Here is a 16,612-nt window from a genome sequence, read left to right as displayed (position 1 = left end):
TTGCTTTCTAATGTAAACAGGGGAAAAAAATTGAAAGCTTCTTTAAGAAGAAGTGAAAAGAGAATGAGTAATTCAGTTTTGAGAGGACTATGTGTGTGTCAGGGACCTCAGGTGACTGAGGACCAGCCATGCATGCTTGCAAAGGGTTATGCTCTTTTGTTGGCCAGGTCTTTAGCTCATAGCCTCACTGCATATGTGAAATATCTGGTCTGAGTTAACTCAGAATGAGAAAAAATGTTGAGTTTTGAGATAAAAATGCTTTAAGGATTAAATCTGATCCTCTGCTTAACTCAAGATTAAATATTTGTCTCAGTCTTAATTTGTTGAGGGTATTGCTCTCAGCTCTTGTTTTTTTCACGCTGAGTGCTGCTTGCAATGTGTAAATGCATCGATGGGAAGTATGCAGTTGAAGCTCATTGAATTCCAACACAATTTTCGAGGCTGATAAGTGTAGTTTGGAAACATAAAGGATCTGCTAAAAATTCTATAAGGTCTCCAAAGACCACAAACAGAAGACGTGCAAAACATGTACTCTAAGGCAAATTAACTTCAATCAGAGGTTACTCAAACAGTCTCATAGCTCTTATCACTCATATTATGGCTTATACTTGACAGCTAAAGTCTTGGCCAGCATAGTTGGGTTGAAATTCTTCTTCTAGAGTTAAGTAGGTAAGGTACTAAGTGAATCATGGCTAAGATGTGTGCAGCAGTTGGATTGTTCCTTTGTAGTAAAAACTGTAGGGTTTTTGAGGCAGCATAACTTCAAATCACAGCAAAGACATTTTGTTATTGTACATCTGTGAACGGGATGTTTAATGTTTGACATGTTTATTAAAAAAACCAAACACAGCACATTATCCATCTGCTATGATTACTGTATAGGTAGGCATTTGGGACTTGAATGTAAAAATCTCTGGGCTTGTGTGCAACCCATCGCTGCAGCCTCCAAAAACTTTCTCAATAATATATCTGCACAGTGAGGCTTCTACTGTACTTCAAGGTGTCGTTGGCTTTGTCCTCCTTCCTAATTAAATGGAACCATTTGACATTTTGGCCTGAACCTGTCTGATAAAGTCTCTTGTGTCTGTCAAATTTGCTATGTGCATTAGAGTATCGGTTATCATAAAGATCTGTAGCATGTGAGCTCATTTATGCAGGAAAACTGGAGTTGGCTTTCAGGATTAGGAGCGGATTGGGGCTGATGACAATTTTGGCTGCTGGTTCAGATTAATCTTTTCCTGTTGATGGTCTTTGAGATTAATCTCCCTTAATTTCTGGAAGTATTAAATTTCAGCATAAAAGTGCTCAATAGAAGTATTAGTTATCTTAGCCTGCCCAGTGTCAGTCCCAAAGAATGTGGTAAAGAGCTGAACTCCATCACTTGCACTGACTTGCTTCCTGCTTTATCCTGCCATACCTAATGCTTTCTCTCATTTTTCTGTCTTTAGAATTTTATTATAAAGCACAACACAGAACAGGAAATATTCCAGCTCAAAAATATTTTCTATTGTTTTGGTTTTGTCTGAATTAAATATTTTATTTTCCCCCTTCTTAAAAAGCACTAGAACTGCTTGTTGAAATACTAGACGTAACATTGCACAGTCCCTTTGTATTAGTCTTACTCCCATTGCATCCAGCTGGTGTTATGCAGTATCAAAGATTCACGTCAAAACATCCAAAATTCTCAGGGTTTATGTAGCTAAAACATAAGTAAGAGGTAAAAGCTGCAAGAAGATTAATGAGATTACTTATTTAGTAGTCCAGAATGCAAAGACTATTCCTCAGACTATCATCCATCATTTCTGTTGCCTCAGGCAAAGAGGATGCTTCAAGCTTGCTTCTAATTTTACTGAGTATATTCAGTTTCCTGTGTAGCTTAATATCGTTACTTGTTTCATTAATTCATTGTGACTAAAAAGTAAAAATCACAAAAAATTCAAACTTTGTTTTCAGCTGCAGGGCTGCATCTTGTAGCAGTTGAACTGTCATTCAAATCATTTTGCTGTTTTTTTTTTTTTTTTTTTGTTTGGTCTTGTTCAGATGCATCTGTGAAGAAAGTCTGTATTTTCTCCTAAGTCGTCCTAGCAACTTTTTCATTATCTTCAAGTGCTGTTACTTTTTCTTTGATCTTTCCTCAGAGAAGAATGTTCTCTGATGATTTGTTGACCAATATTTATCTTCATTACTTCTTTTTCCTGTATTTAAGTTTTGTAACAGGTTAAAGTGTTGAAAGCAAAGCTAGATTAACTTATAGTATCCCCATGACAATGGTCTATAGCAGTCTTAACTTCATATTTCTTTTGGTTACACAACAGTAAATTAGATAGATGCTCTTTATTGCTCAACATTTTGTGGAAGATATCCCAAGATAGTCACCTCGGTGTTGAGTATTGCAGTGAGTATTGTTTGAAATTACACAAGAACTGAGTGGCAAGTAGCGTGTGAATAGGACTGAGAAGGTTTTCATTTCAAACTTAAGTGACAGCTCTTTCCAACAGCATAATTTAATCAAATAGTGAAATGCTTTATCTGTTTTATTTTTATTATACAAAACAAGTTATGCATATAGAAATGGTCAGGGCTTGATGACTTTCTCCCTTAGTTGTTGCAATGCTAGGCTTTTATTAAAATACTGCATCAAACTTGAGAGACCTTTTCATAAATTAAAAGCTTAGTTTTTCAGAGATCTTTAATGAATTGACTTTCTACCTTTTAAAAATGTGGAAGGTCATGACATTGCTCTAAGACAAGAATAGTGTATGTATAAGATGATTTATTATGATTTACTCAAATGGGAAAACCCTGTACTTTTTAAGCAAACTAACATGAAGCATTTGTAGATTCTGCAAGTCAGGATTGAACTAAAATTCATATTGCAATGGTGTAATTTTAGGAAATGTGAAGAAATTAAACTTAAGTCTCATCTACTAAGCTGCCTAAATATTTACTTACTGTGCTCCAAAGAAGCTTTTATGTTAAAAATTATGATGGAATGCTTTTCAATGTAATCTTCCAAGGGTCTCAACAGTAATGGTATATTCGTCTTCTATTTGGTAAATTACAGAAAATGGCCCATTTTTTTCTGGCCTCTGGAACTCTGATAATAGCAATTAAGACCTGCTTCTGTAAAAGTGGATGAAAACAAGGATCTGATGAAAATATGCAGGATGACAGCATCAAAGAGAGAAAAGCTGGCTTGGAAAGCCACCCTTTAGAAACTCAAGAAACTTTTCCGTTGCTAATTCTAATGTGATTGTACATAATTTATTTATCTTTGAACAATTTTTAAGATCCATCTCTTGATATCTTATTATAACAGCAGTAATACAATGAATTATTAGTAGAATTAAAGGATAAGTTTGTCAGATATTTATTTTCCTGCAAGTTTGCCTTTCTGCTCCTTCAGGATGGGGAATCTTAATTTTAGTTAATGTTACTGGCTCCAGAGAGACTATATTTAAAATTCATTTGAATCTCATACAATTAAAAAACTGTCTAGAATATTTGTGAAATAGTTTTTCTGTGTCATATACAAAATGATTTGGTGACATAGCATGTGATAAATCTGGCTAGCTTTAGAAAACATCCACCTCTAATTGGTGTCTTCACAAATAATTTACATCTCTTGGACTTGTACTTGGAAAATCTTCATGCTGTGGTGTATAAATTAGTGTATGTGTTTATACATTCTTATATATCTATATGGAAGACTGTTGCATTTTGAAAGTCTGTCACAGTTTGTGGTTTTTCATCTCACAGTCTTCTGGGCACATTCTTCAGAACTGGTAGACACTTTCAAAATAGTCCCTGAATTTAATTCTGCATGACAATAGTATTACTTTGTTCATTATATTGTCTCTGCTTTCATCCAAGTCTCTAAAACTGATTTCAAATGAAGCACTATTATCTTATTTTCCAGACAGGAAAGCTAAGATACTGTAAGGGGACGGTGTGAGATCACAAATTGTGTGGGTGGCAGAGTTGGTGTATGTTACTCTCTTGATAGCCATTACTCTCTTCCACTGATTAGATACACTCTTTTTGACACCTCACTGTGGTGGCAGAAAAGAAGCAGTTATTGATGCAGTCGCATTATATCACAAAAAGCTAATGCCTTAGTTGGAGGAGGACGCATTTATAACTAAAATAATGTATGTTGGAGGAGGACGCATTTATAACTAAAATAATGTATGTTCTGCATTGGTGATATTCTGTTCTTAGCATTGCTTATTGCAAGTCTTAGGTACAATTTAACTTCTTCTTGAGCAGTGACAATTTTTTCAATGTTTTACTACCATAACCATAATCATTTTTAAACACTACCGTTATTTGTCCAGAATTATTTACATTATCTCATACACATATGTACCTTGGGTCTGATTCTTCTGTCAGTTGTACTTTTACTGAAGACAGTGGAATTATTTCCAAGCTAGAACTGTATGAAAGGAGATGTAAGCCTTTTATCTCTATTTCTCTTACGGTACAGCACATTAATGCCTCTATAACCCGTGCCATTACTTGAATCGAAGCAGTGAATGAGAACATCTGACAGTTGGAAATACAAAAGTTGTCTTTGATTATTATTGAACTTCTGTAGCTGATGAGATGTAAGTCATATTCTAAGAAATATATCATTTGGAAATCATTCAACTGAATATTTTCTTTTACTAGCAATGTGCTGTAAAAGGACCAAATCTTTAATCAAGAAGATTAAACAATACCTTTTGGTTGTAACAGGTTAGATAGTAAGGTTCAGAAGATGCTGTAATAAACAAGCTTGCTATGTTGCACTAGGTAGTAACGAGTTATTGAGATATACAGACTTCAAGTATTTTTTACAGTAAGTGATTCCCTGTCATCTACACTCCCCACCCCTTTTCATTAAAGCATGTAGGAACTGTTGGATGAAGAATGTTGGCATACTCCTATACAGGCAGCAAAAAAGATATTGTTTTTTAAATCTGAGAGGATTTTACCCTTTGATGACATCTTTTTGAAAACCAATTCCACATTACATAGATACCAGACTTCTTTTCTCTGCCTTTGCTGGATGGCAGTGGCAAGACAGACTGGAATGGGAAAGCCACAAGCCATTTCAGAGTTATGGGTAAAATCACTGGTAATGCCTACCATGGATTTTACAAATGTACTATAGAAAAGGGAAGAAATAATACATTTGCAAAACAGGAACAGAATCTGCTTTTTAAGTCCTGTTCTGTATAAAGGCTGTACACTACAAATTAGAACAAAACAGGATTTTAAAATGATATTTGGAATGATACTGACTGTCTTCAGTCTTTAACAAATGCTACCTCATGTTTTTCAACATTTTCTTTATATATTTACAGGTTCTGAGGATATAACATGTGCAACTGGGGTTATTAAAACTATATATTCACATCAATGTGAGACCAAAATCTGACCCGAAATTGTCTGAAGTTGTGTGCTTTGTCTTCACACTGCACTAGGTGTTCTTTTCTGTTCTGAGGTCCTCTTCAGGATTATCTGTCCTACCTCTTATTCCTTGTACTTCCAACTAAATTGTTGCAACAAATACAGTCCTTCTAACTTAATTCTTGTGGTAACAATTTAAACCAGTCTTCAACTGCTTTTTATGAGCATCTCTTATACTTCTGTTCAGATCAAATCCCCACATAAAACTCTAGTTAGGGGAAATATTAAAGTCGGTTTCCTATATTGTGTTTACCAAATACGTGAAATAGATATGAAAAAGCTTTCAAATTTGCTGTGCTGACTGTTGCTTGCAGTGGAGGTCAGAGTCTTCCAGTGATCTGCCAGTCTCCAATAACTGTTCAAAGTACTGCAAAGGATGTCAGCTGAGTGTCCATTTAACAGTAAATGTTAGTCTTATTCTTGCTCCACTGAATTCAGTAAAGAAAACATCCTTTAATGGAATAGGAGCAAGCTATGACCTCAATATCCAAATCAAAAATTGATCTTTCAGTGATCTTTTTTTTTTTTTTTTCAGTCTGTTGCATTAGATCATATCTATATATATCTCTTAATAAATTCACTGTCTTAGCATATAATCCAGACCCGACTGAAGAGCTGAATAACTGGAACTTGGTTTGCTTTAATATTGTGGTGGTTTGAAATACTCATTTCTCATATGTGCAGGCTTTTACAACACATTTCTGTAGTAAGAAATCCAGGTGCATTACCCTTTTTATGTATTTGACACTTTGGTCTGCATTATGTCATGCAGTAAGGCATAGCGTGACACAGCTCAGCGCAGTATAGAAACATAAAGCAATCACATCCTGCATCTCAGGCCAAGAAGTCCTTTGGGTATTTATAGCAGGTGTTAACCCTCTGACCTGCTTCTCCTCACCGTAGAGTTGCATGAAATTTGATTTGCTCTCTGGAGTTCTTGATGCTGGCTGAGGGAGCTGACTCTTTGCACAAAGGGCTGGGACAAAAGGAATGATGCTCAGGCAGGCTGCGCTGTGTGTAGTGCACATCCTTACTGTGTATGTCATTGACTTGTATTTCCCAACTGTGTTCAGATGCGGAAAGACAGAAAAAGATACCAGGCATCTGAGTGAGAACAACACAAAGGATTAACTATCAGACACCTTTGGGGCTGTCTTTGACTCCTTAGGCATGGCTTTGGTAGTTTGGCCTTTAAATCTTCATTGTGCTAAGTCTAGATAACTCTAGGTGATAAGTTATAGTTTTAAAAAATCTGCTTTGTCATCACTTGTGTGACAGCCTAGTCCAAAATGCAGTAGTATTTCACTCAGTTCTTATGGTAAATGTTGACTTTATCCAGACTTATAATTACAAACTCTCATTGAAACTTAACAGAAGAGGAAAAGCTAGTGTACTTAAAATGTGTACTCTAAATGTATATAACCGGCTGACTCTATTCCTGTGCATGCAAATAACTTCACTCGGTGCTTCAAATAACTATGCTCAGTGCTTCTTTCATTGCATTTAGTAACTTATGGCAGATAACCTTTACATATATTATATGGCATTTCTTGCTATCATTTCATAAAGTACTTCAACACCTTTTTGTGCTATCACTGACTGCTTTCTTATTAAGCACTGCTGAGAGCAATCCATCAAGGAGTAACTATTCTACTTGCCCAGCAGTGACTGGACCTTACAGTGGCAAACTGACATAATTCTTCTAAAATTGTACCAGCTTAATATCTGTCTAGTCAATTGTAGTGTAGCCAGATCATTTCAGAGCACTATTTCTCAGATGAGTGTGGGTCTTGTACTGTTTAAGTAGAAAAAAACTCAAAACGCAATGAAGTTCAGTAATTACCTGGTCTTTGTACTACTGCTTGTCCTTCTGTTTCCCCTGGAGAAGGGTAAAATCAAGCTATTTGGATTCTTGCAGGGTGGGGACAGTTAGCACTTGGTGTTCAGAAAGGCCATGGCTAGAAACAAAAGTGGCCTTTGATTAAATTAGATTATGTACATTCAGGCCTAAATTTAAGGATCGTTGCTGATTAAAAAAAATTATGAACATTTCTGCAGGTTGGACTTAAATCCTGCTCTGTAAGGTCAAATGCATTTTAGGAGGAATTTCATGGAAGCATAGACAGTTTTATCCTGTTCCCTTTGAACACGCATACATTGCATTGTTCATGTGTTTTGTTCTGTTCTTCTTACAGTGACTGGGCTCTGTGGATGTCTCTAAAATATCTGCAGGTTTCAGTGCAGAAAACATTGAAAGACTTCAGCTTTCTTTAGAAACAGAAATGCTTTCTCTGTAGGAAGTGCTGACATTTTGAAATTAGTTTTCTTTGAAAGCAAATGAAAAGTTTCTAAATATGAAAAAGGCATTAAAAAAATCATACTTGGGAATGTCAGAAACATATTTCAGTGGCATTAAGCCTCTTATTTAAAGCTAACATATCTACTTTAAATTAGCATTTTGAAACAATAGCTTTTGTTTCAGACCTTCTTACTGAAATTATTTTAGTATAATTTACATTTTATAGATTATTTCTTTATTTATTATCTTTTGTGTGTGTGCAGAAGACTTTCACATAAAGCATTTCAAGACGCTTTGCTGGAGACTGAAAATCAACAGGATACAACCCTCAGTTCCATTTTAGCACAGGGCTGAGAGTGTCTGAACGTGATAATTTTAGGCACAAAAATAGATGTGTACAGGTAGACATTGAGGTTGAGCTTTCCTTTGTCTCCTACTGTGAAGGACATACATTTCTGGATGCCAGGAGTTTTACTCCACAAGAAAGCATCCAATGACTGAAACTCATTTTAGCCCTTTCCTTTAGATTAAATTCTAATGAACAAGACTGAGGCATGTGTAATTTGTCTTTCACACACAAGCCAGACTGTACCTAGGAAAAAGAGTCATTGAAATAGATTATTATAGTAAGTTAATCTCTTGATGCATGAATAAATTGTTTTGTAAAGGGAAGGATATAAATTATTATAATTCCCTGATAACTTATTTCTCTGGCAAAGAGCTTAATGAAACCAGACGCAAATGTATCATATTCTTATGACAGTATTTGTATGGGGGTCATATTTTTCCTTTGACTCCTAACCAAATAATTTGTGCTTAATTTCAGTGAAAGTTTACAAGAATTATTTTTCTGTAACAAGGCTACAGGAACACCCATAGATCATTGATTTGACTTCAAAATGACTAACAGCATTCTCATTCTGTGTTTTTGTTCTGGACAATTTAAACAATTAAGAAATAAAAGACAATTTGTAATTAATTTTTTGTAACTGAAGGGAATCCAGGCAGAAAATTCCCATTTAAATGTGGATATCATCACAGGTAGAGAAGTAATAATTATTTTTCAGGATTTCTTGACCTATTTAATCAAGCTCCTACCATTAGGGAAAAGATCTCATTTTTGACTTGCATACTTCTCTTTATTTACCTCTAATTTCCTTAACAGGTGATTAATGTTAAATATGCAACCTACTCCTCCTTAGAGAAAAGCAATATGGATTTTATTCACAGGATAATTTAATTTCCATCAGTATTTTTACTTCAATAGATTTAAAATTTTCCTGAGGAATAGAAAGAAATACAACTAAAGGAAAGTTAGTTTTGTTATCGACGAATCAGGAAATACCATGCATTTCACTTTGAGAGCAGTGTTAATAGGAGTATCATGCAGCAGAATTTAAATTCATGCCAGAATTTATAAGAAGCTCTTGGAATTAACTTATTACAACTAGATATTTTGCAGATGAGTGGGGAAACACTTGAGCTAATATATCTTAAGATGTACGAAACAGAGTATAGAGGTTGTAGAGAAATGGAGTGTTACACTCTTGAGGTACTTTTTGCTATAAAGATCTTCTAGCTGTTTAATTTCTTAAGTATATGCTACTGAAAACTTCAACAGTGAGTATTTCTTTTAGAAGATGACTTTTGCATGGCTTAGTGTAGATACTTAGTAAGCAGGATATTACAAAACCAGGTGAGCACAACATAGGCAGGAGAACTGACAGCATTAAATGTTCAGTTTGCTGATGCAGCCCAAATAGGCACGCACATCTCTTACATGAGGTGTTAAGTTTGGGTCAGTGCAGCCTAATAATTTTTTACATCTGGGGGTGTTAGAAGTGCAATTCCCTTCCATAAATAAGGATGCACGTGGTGGGAGAGGCTAGCAGTGTGGGAGCATGCTGGCCGTGTTGCGCAGGATGGGCTGCGTGGGCTTCCCCTGCTCTGCTGCAAGCAGGCTGGGGGATATGAGGGGAAGACCTGTGGAGCCCAGGCCCACGGGGATTTCACACTTCTGTTTAGTGGGTTGGTTTAGGATCTGGAAAGGGAAGTTTCTTCCCTTTTTGTAGGTAAACCTGAGCAGGTACCTCTTACAGAAGCTTTGGTTTAAAATCTGCTACCTTCCTTTAATTGGTCATCAGAAATGGCAGGTCAGAGCAGGCTCTGCAAACATTTCCTCTTAATTATGAGTCTTCCTAAGAAAATAATTTTTACAGGTAAAGTTCACAGAAATTAGCTACATTTCTGAAATATTTTACCATTTTTTGTTCTTTGTTTGTTTCTTTTGTAACACAGAAAATATCCTTTCTAACCTGTCAGACTTACTCCAGAAAGAATTTCCCCTACTAACCAAATCTCCCTAAATTTAAATCAATCAAGTTGGAATTTGTGTGTTTGTTGAGAGCATCGCCTAACCTAAAAAGATAAATTGTAAACAATACTAAGCAGGGCTGGCATCTTGCTGTCATAGCCTGTGGAGCTGCAAAGAACTGAAAGAGGTAAAACTCTGGGAAAATTGGAATTTGAAAAGTTATGTAATTCTGGAAGGAGGAAAAAGCATCCTGGTCTCTTAGAAACTTCGTAAAATCTCTGGTGCTGTGTTGTGGAAATCTGTGCCTTTCTACAAGAATGAGGGGAGGGAACCAATTTTTAGTCTTGTACTCCAAAGATTCTGTGCTTGTAGATTAAAATATGATTGATTTCTTAAAATTTCATTTGCCAGGATGTTTGATGGACATGGCCAGATTCGCATCATGTCTCCTTGAATGCTTTATTCTATGGGCACTTATCAGCAGTTGCTGTCTGTAAAATGTATTAGATGTGTCTGTTAATACTGTGACAGTTAATAAGTTCTCAGTTGGTTCAGGAACTAGAAGTATTTGTTCATGTTTGAAGATTAATAATAGGTTAAGTTTGTCATTTAAAGGAAAAAGGAATCCACCTCTTCTCAGTTTATTCCAGCCTCCAAACATAATTCTCTTTTTGGTGTGTGACAGTTCTAAAGTTTTACTTTAAAGTGTAATTTTAAAGAGTATTTAGACTAGCAGCTCCTGATTTTGGAAACTCTCAGCTACTGCTCTGAAAGTTTAATAACTGAATCAGTTCAACTAAATTTAGCAGCTGATTGTGATTCAGATGGTGACTGCACACTGTGCTGCAGTACAGTATTTAGAGCCAGCCTACCTCCAAATGCCCCCAGAAAGCAGCACACAGCTTTACACCGAACGTGTAAATGAACTGGTCTCTGCAACAGCCTTGCTGCAGTGACTGACACACTCCTGGTACCTGAGCAAGGCTTCAGGCAGCTGCATTGCTCACTGAAGCTGCTTGGCTGCAGCAAGGGGTTTGCTGTATCTATAACCTGTTTAACTCATACAAAAATACAGGACTTAATATAGAGTTTTAGGTCTTCCTCCTCCTTACAGTTGTTTGCACCAGATCAATTGTTGTTTTTTTTTTTTTTTACAGATTATGGTGAAACTGCAGGAAGCAGACTGAATTTGGTAGGGCAGGAAGAGGAGTTTGGACATTAAAAAAAAAAAAAAATGTAGAGAGGAGATCTTTGACAATAGGAATAAATAGGTTAATTGATCTGTCTTTGTGAAAGTGGTCACTGATAAGGTCATGGCTCAGCAGCCCAATTTAAAATGATGTACTTCATTTTAAAATGTCAGTATTAAACAAGAGTGATCAGACATGGGATACTTGAGTCTCCTGATATTTGTTTGCTGAATGATGCCTCTGTTCCTATGCAGATTTGCATATTTAATTTTAGTAAAAAATGAGCATACTAAAATCATTTTAACAAAAGTCTGTGGACACAAGAAGTTTGAGAACAAGTTATGCCCAATATAAGGTAAATTAACTGTCAAGTGTAGTGTTGCCCAGGATCATACCTTGTAATACTTTTGATACTAACCAAGTTTCCAACTCAACAACTTATAAACAGCTCCATACAATTCCAGAAATGGAGACTGTGAGCAAACCTCCTTGAGCTATTTCTGACCAGAGGAGATGGAGCAGCTCTGGAAATGTGATGAAAGCTTTCTACTCTCCATCTGCAGTCCATACCCATATGGAGGATCAATGAGTGTAATGAAGTATCTGAGCTGAATGAAAAGTAGCCAGATTCTTTCTGCCAGACATCTAATCTTCTTCAAAACCTTTTCACTTAATTTTGACTATCATCTGCTTTCTTCCCCACTCCCCTGTATGAGATGGCTCAACAGATGCACATCCTTTCTAAACGTCCATCTCTTGATTCCTGCTCTTTATGTCCTGTTCTCTTTTTGTTTCATCTCTGCTCTGACTTTTTTCATCTCTTTGTGCTGTCTTATTCTTCAAAACTGCTGTCATGTCTCTCATCTTTATCAACGGCTGCACCCATCTTCTGTCAGATTTCTTGAACAAAAGTAGTAGAAATGGCTTAACTCACCTCTGTCTGTTAACTGAAATGGCTCTAAAGCTGTGTTTACTCCATATTCACTGACAGGAGTAAATTATTAAGCAGAACTGGATAAAATTACAATCCAGGAGACATGCCTTTTATGCAGAAATATGAAATCTTCTGACATGTAATGATACACTTGTGTGTTTAATTACATTGCTCATTTCCCAAATCAGTGTTTCGTTCTTCTGGTTGTAAGCCACTCACTTTATTCTCATTTGTCCATTTACCTAGGATTCCTCACTTCAGAAACTGTACTTTAAAAAGAGGCACCAGTATTGTGATGTTGCCTGTTGCCTTGGTAATCCCATTGCATGGGTACTTCATGATTATCTGTGTTTTTTTTAAGATTTGCATTGTTCATACTGCACTGCCTCTGCTATGTTTGACAGCAACCAGGAAAATTTCTTTTGTTCTGAGCTTTGCCGTTTTCTTCAGAAGAGTTTTTGAGGTCAGTAGCATCAACAAAAATCATGAAGTTCTACGTTTGAATCTTTCTACTTTTCAGCCCGTTTCTCCTAAACTAAATGACAAAGAAAGAAGCTCTATTTCATTTTGCAGTATAGGTTTAATGTTTGAAATTAAAAGTAATAGGGTGTGTTTGCTCTGCCAATCCAGAGCTGATAGGAGAGAGATTCTTGTAGGAAGAGATCTCATAAGGTAGGCAGCACCCCACAATGAATGCATTTAGCACTTGTGTGTTACAGATGTTGAATAGCAAGCAAAATTTTCTTGCCTACTGAAATAGCTTTCATCACCTTCAATAGGCTTATGTCAGGGAATATCAGTACACAGTTCAAATTATACCTCCTTATTCATGTATTTAATTATCTTTCAACTTCATATGGGTACTCTGCAAATGTGTAGGCAAATAGAGAAGACCTAATCACTTGACCATGACACCTGTGCCAATAACTTCATTTCCACAGAGTATCAGGTCCTGTGGAGGTCCTGTTTAAAGGTGGCTTCATGCTCTGCATTTCACAGCATTTGTTGTTTGTGGTGTTGTTTTTTTTTGTTCTTTTTCCAGGCCCACGCTGAACTTGGTGGGCATAAATTTTTCATTCCAACACTGGTAGCATGAAAAAGAGGATCCTGAGAGAAGCCTGCTTTGAAACTCCCATTTTCTTGCCTCTCATTTCTCTCAGCTTTTTCTAAAGTTGATGTGTTCTTCCTTATATGCCTCTAGGGAAACAAAATATGGGGCTGATTTATAGTACCCAAAAATGATCTCAGTTGCTTAATAGTTGTGTCACATTGTGTATGACACAGCTTACTGCTTTTTGGAATTAAAATTACCATCAGTAGACTTTCAAAGAGATTGGGTTCTCCAGATGAGCTTATGTCCCGAATGAATTATACTGAATGCATGTAGTTAGGGTAAGCAAAAGTAGTCATTGAACTTAATCTGTAGGCGAAAAAGAAGGGTATGAGTAAGGCTCCTAATTTGTACGGTAATACAAATGACAGAAGTAGCCTAGTGTGACTCATAATAAAATGAGTTATGACTTCAGGAATTGACTAAAAGTTGTGGCTCAGTCCCAGAGGTTTCAGTTTTCCCATCTCTGCATATCCTCACTTCAAGCTGTCTTTAATCTTTTAGTATTAGTGATGGAAGACTAAATTGTGCTGCTCCATGGTTTCAGGATGGAATGTACTTAATAATACCTTGGCTTGTGATCTTTGGGATGGAAGAAAAATTAGTTTAATTCTTAAGTTATGTGTGTTTTTTTTTCTTGAAAAGTGAGAAAAAAATATCTTTGAGATGTTTGGTTTCCTTTTGGTAATACAGACAGCATTAAATGGAAGAAATAATTTGACTGGTACGTTTTCAGCTTCTGATCAAAAGGAAATGTTACTGTGGATTGGTTTTAACTTATATAAAAAAAGTGTTGTGTTCAAACTCAGCTTTTTTGATGTGTTTTGTCATGCAAGACTGAGTAAACATTAAAGTTTATATTTAAAATGTTTTTACATAGATTAATTCATACATTCACACATTTAATTCACAACTTTACGGCTATACTCTGCATCTTTATTTTGTTTTTCACAATCTGAAAGACAATCAGACATAATGCAGTTTTCATGCAGATTAGGATTACATGGTAGCCACAGATATTTTGAATGTGCAATAACAGAATAAGGAAACAATCCAGACAGTGAGTTAAATATTTTTGTTTCCCCTCTTGAAAAGTCCATGTTTTCACTTGTTCCTCTTTTTTGTTGTTTTGTTTTCTTTCTCTCATCTTTCACTTCCCAGTGTTAACCAGTTAACACATCTAAGATATTAGGAAGGCAAAAGCCAACATAATTTAACCAGACAATTTTGGACTAGATCCAGTTTCTCAAAGTAGTTCCAGATCAGTTTTACAAGGTGTCCTTATCTGATCAAAGCACATCTCACCTTGCAATTTTTGAATTGTAAAAAGTGATTTTTATGGCAGGTAAGTTTAAGTATGATATAGTGCAGTCACAAAAGAACATGAAGAACATTCCTCTCCCCAGTCCCTTTTCCAGAGAAGCTCAGTCTATATCTTTTCCTTTCTCTGCTCATTGTAGAAATATTATTATTCATTTCCTGATTGTCCAGAGACTTACCAGCTTTCTGGTTTACCCCTGATTTTAATGGTCCTTGGTAAAGACATCAGGGTAAGTCTTTTATAAGAAACATCTTGGGAATCTCAGACAAAACTACAAAAGAGCGTGTCAGAAGAGCCAGTGCATTGGCTAAGAATATAGTCAATAGTTTATCTACATCAATAAATGGAAAACTCCTTTAAGAAGTTGCTATATATCATTTAATATGTAAAGCTACTGTAGCAGTTGCAGGCTGTCTGCAGTTCATCTCATAAACTTTGCTTTGCAGAGGAATTTTTTAATTTCTGTCTGTTCATGCCGTGGGTAGTACTTTTTTTCTTCCACCTGTAAGTAAGTACTTTCAGCTTATCTCATATTCTGCCTTTGCAAACTTAAGCTTCCGTGCCCAGTAAGATGTGGGTGAGGATCTCATCTGCGTTTACTGTAAGTACATGCAATTTTTTTCTATCATCTCAGCTGCTATAATTTTCCTTATCAAGTTTAATTTAAGACAAAGATGGTTTGTTCATTCCTACATTTTTGAAGATGTGCATTGTCATGACTCACTTCATGAAAAATCTGGGAGTGAATACTCCATACATTAGCATTGGCCACGAGGATGAAACATTTAGTTCTTTTTCTTCTCTTCCTGTAAGCAAAATATATAAAACAAAATAAAAAAACAGACATCAGAATGAAATGTATTTTAATTTGAGTCATAACTATCAAACAAACAAGCAGTTCTTTCCTTCTGGTGATTGAAATAATTGACTTTGCTAGAATGAATATTTGCAGAGAAGTGGTGATTGTCACTGAATGTTCAGGTCAGTTGTGGCACTAAATCAGGACACCAAGACACAAAGTGGGTTTAATAGGTCATGGTTTTCATCCCTCCCTCACCTCAGCACAAGTGCAAAAAATCAGAGAGCTGGGGCACTATCTATTTTCTCATTTAAGATTTGTGTTTGGAAATTCTGAGCAGCTCCTTTCTCCAGGACCAGGGCTCTACACTTTGCAATGAGCTCCGAAAAAAAAAAAAAAAGTTCATAGAAGCCTATCTAATACCTGATTTTTACATGCTTTGATCCCTTTCTCAGAGCCAGATTTCACCTGTGATGATGTTTATCTCCTATTTAATTGGAAAATACGTTGGGGATACGAAAATGTAGCCCTGCGCTAACAATCTCTTCCAGAGGTTAACGCTCAGTTTCAATGGCAAGGCATGTACCCTCCAGAGACGAGGGCTGTTTGGGTTGGAGATTTGGCACCTAATGGAATTATTTTAACTGAACAGATCAAAGGGGAGAAACTGAGCAAAGAGATTCTGCTGTTGAACAACTGATGGATGGCCTCATTTGCCTACAAAAAAGCGGGCCTTCAGTGAGCGCCACAGGGAAGTCATTCCAGTACAGTGTGAAAATCCGACAGAATTACTGAATGAATGGCCCTTTTACAGTCTTGGGATCTGAAATAAAGCCTACAGCTGTGCAGCCAGGAACTTCTCTGTATAGCGGCAAGAAACACAGGACAATTCAGGGCACCGTTCCATGCTAGGCTTAATCCAGTCTAACTGTCACCCATATATCTCTCCTCCAAATAAATTAGTTTCCCATCGGATCAGTGAGTCATATTCCAGCAATGCAGCAAATGACTAAATTTAATATGAGGAAAGGGTGAGGGACATGTCAATGGAGCTAGGAGGGGAAAGGAGACGGAATTAAACCATCACTTTTAGCAGCAACACACAGTTTGATGAAATTAAGCACAACATGAAGCTGTGCCTTCAGAGAGCTTGGGTAAACTGGAGATAAATTAGAAAAAAATAATTGGAA

At 36.3% G+C, this 16,612-nt stretch overlaps 1 long non-coding RNA gene across 2 annotated transcripts in view; it reads left to right on the top strand.

Annotated features, from left to right (window-relative positions):
- Window positions 1–16,612, top strand: part of LOC137861174 (uncharacterized) — a 105,594-nt gene that overhangs the window by 69,541 nt on the left and 19,441 nt on the right. Inside the window, exon 4 of one of the 2 annotated variants that reach the window (XR_011099447.1) lies at window positions 11,225–11,522. The exons of the other annotated variant lie outside the window; for it this stretch is intronic. This is a non-coding gene — a long non-coding RNA (uncharacterized lncRNA). Of the gene's footprint in view, window positions 1–11,224; window positions 11,523–16,612 lie in introns of those variants that run through there. 2 annotated transcript variants of the gene reach the window in all.

This window comes from Anas acuta, chromosome 9, assembly GCF_963932015.1.
Source record: "Anas acuta chromosome 9, bAnaAcu1.1, whole genome shotgun sequence".
In the NCBI taxonomy this organism is placed as follows: Eukaryota; Metazoa; Chordata; class Aves; order Anseriformes; family Anatidae; genus Anas; species Anas acuta.
This window is presented reverse-complemented; position numbering and strand designations above follow the sequence as displayed.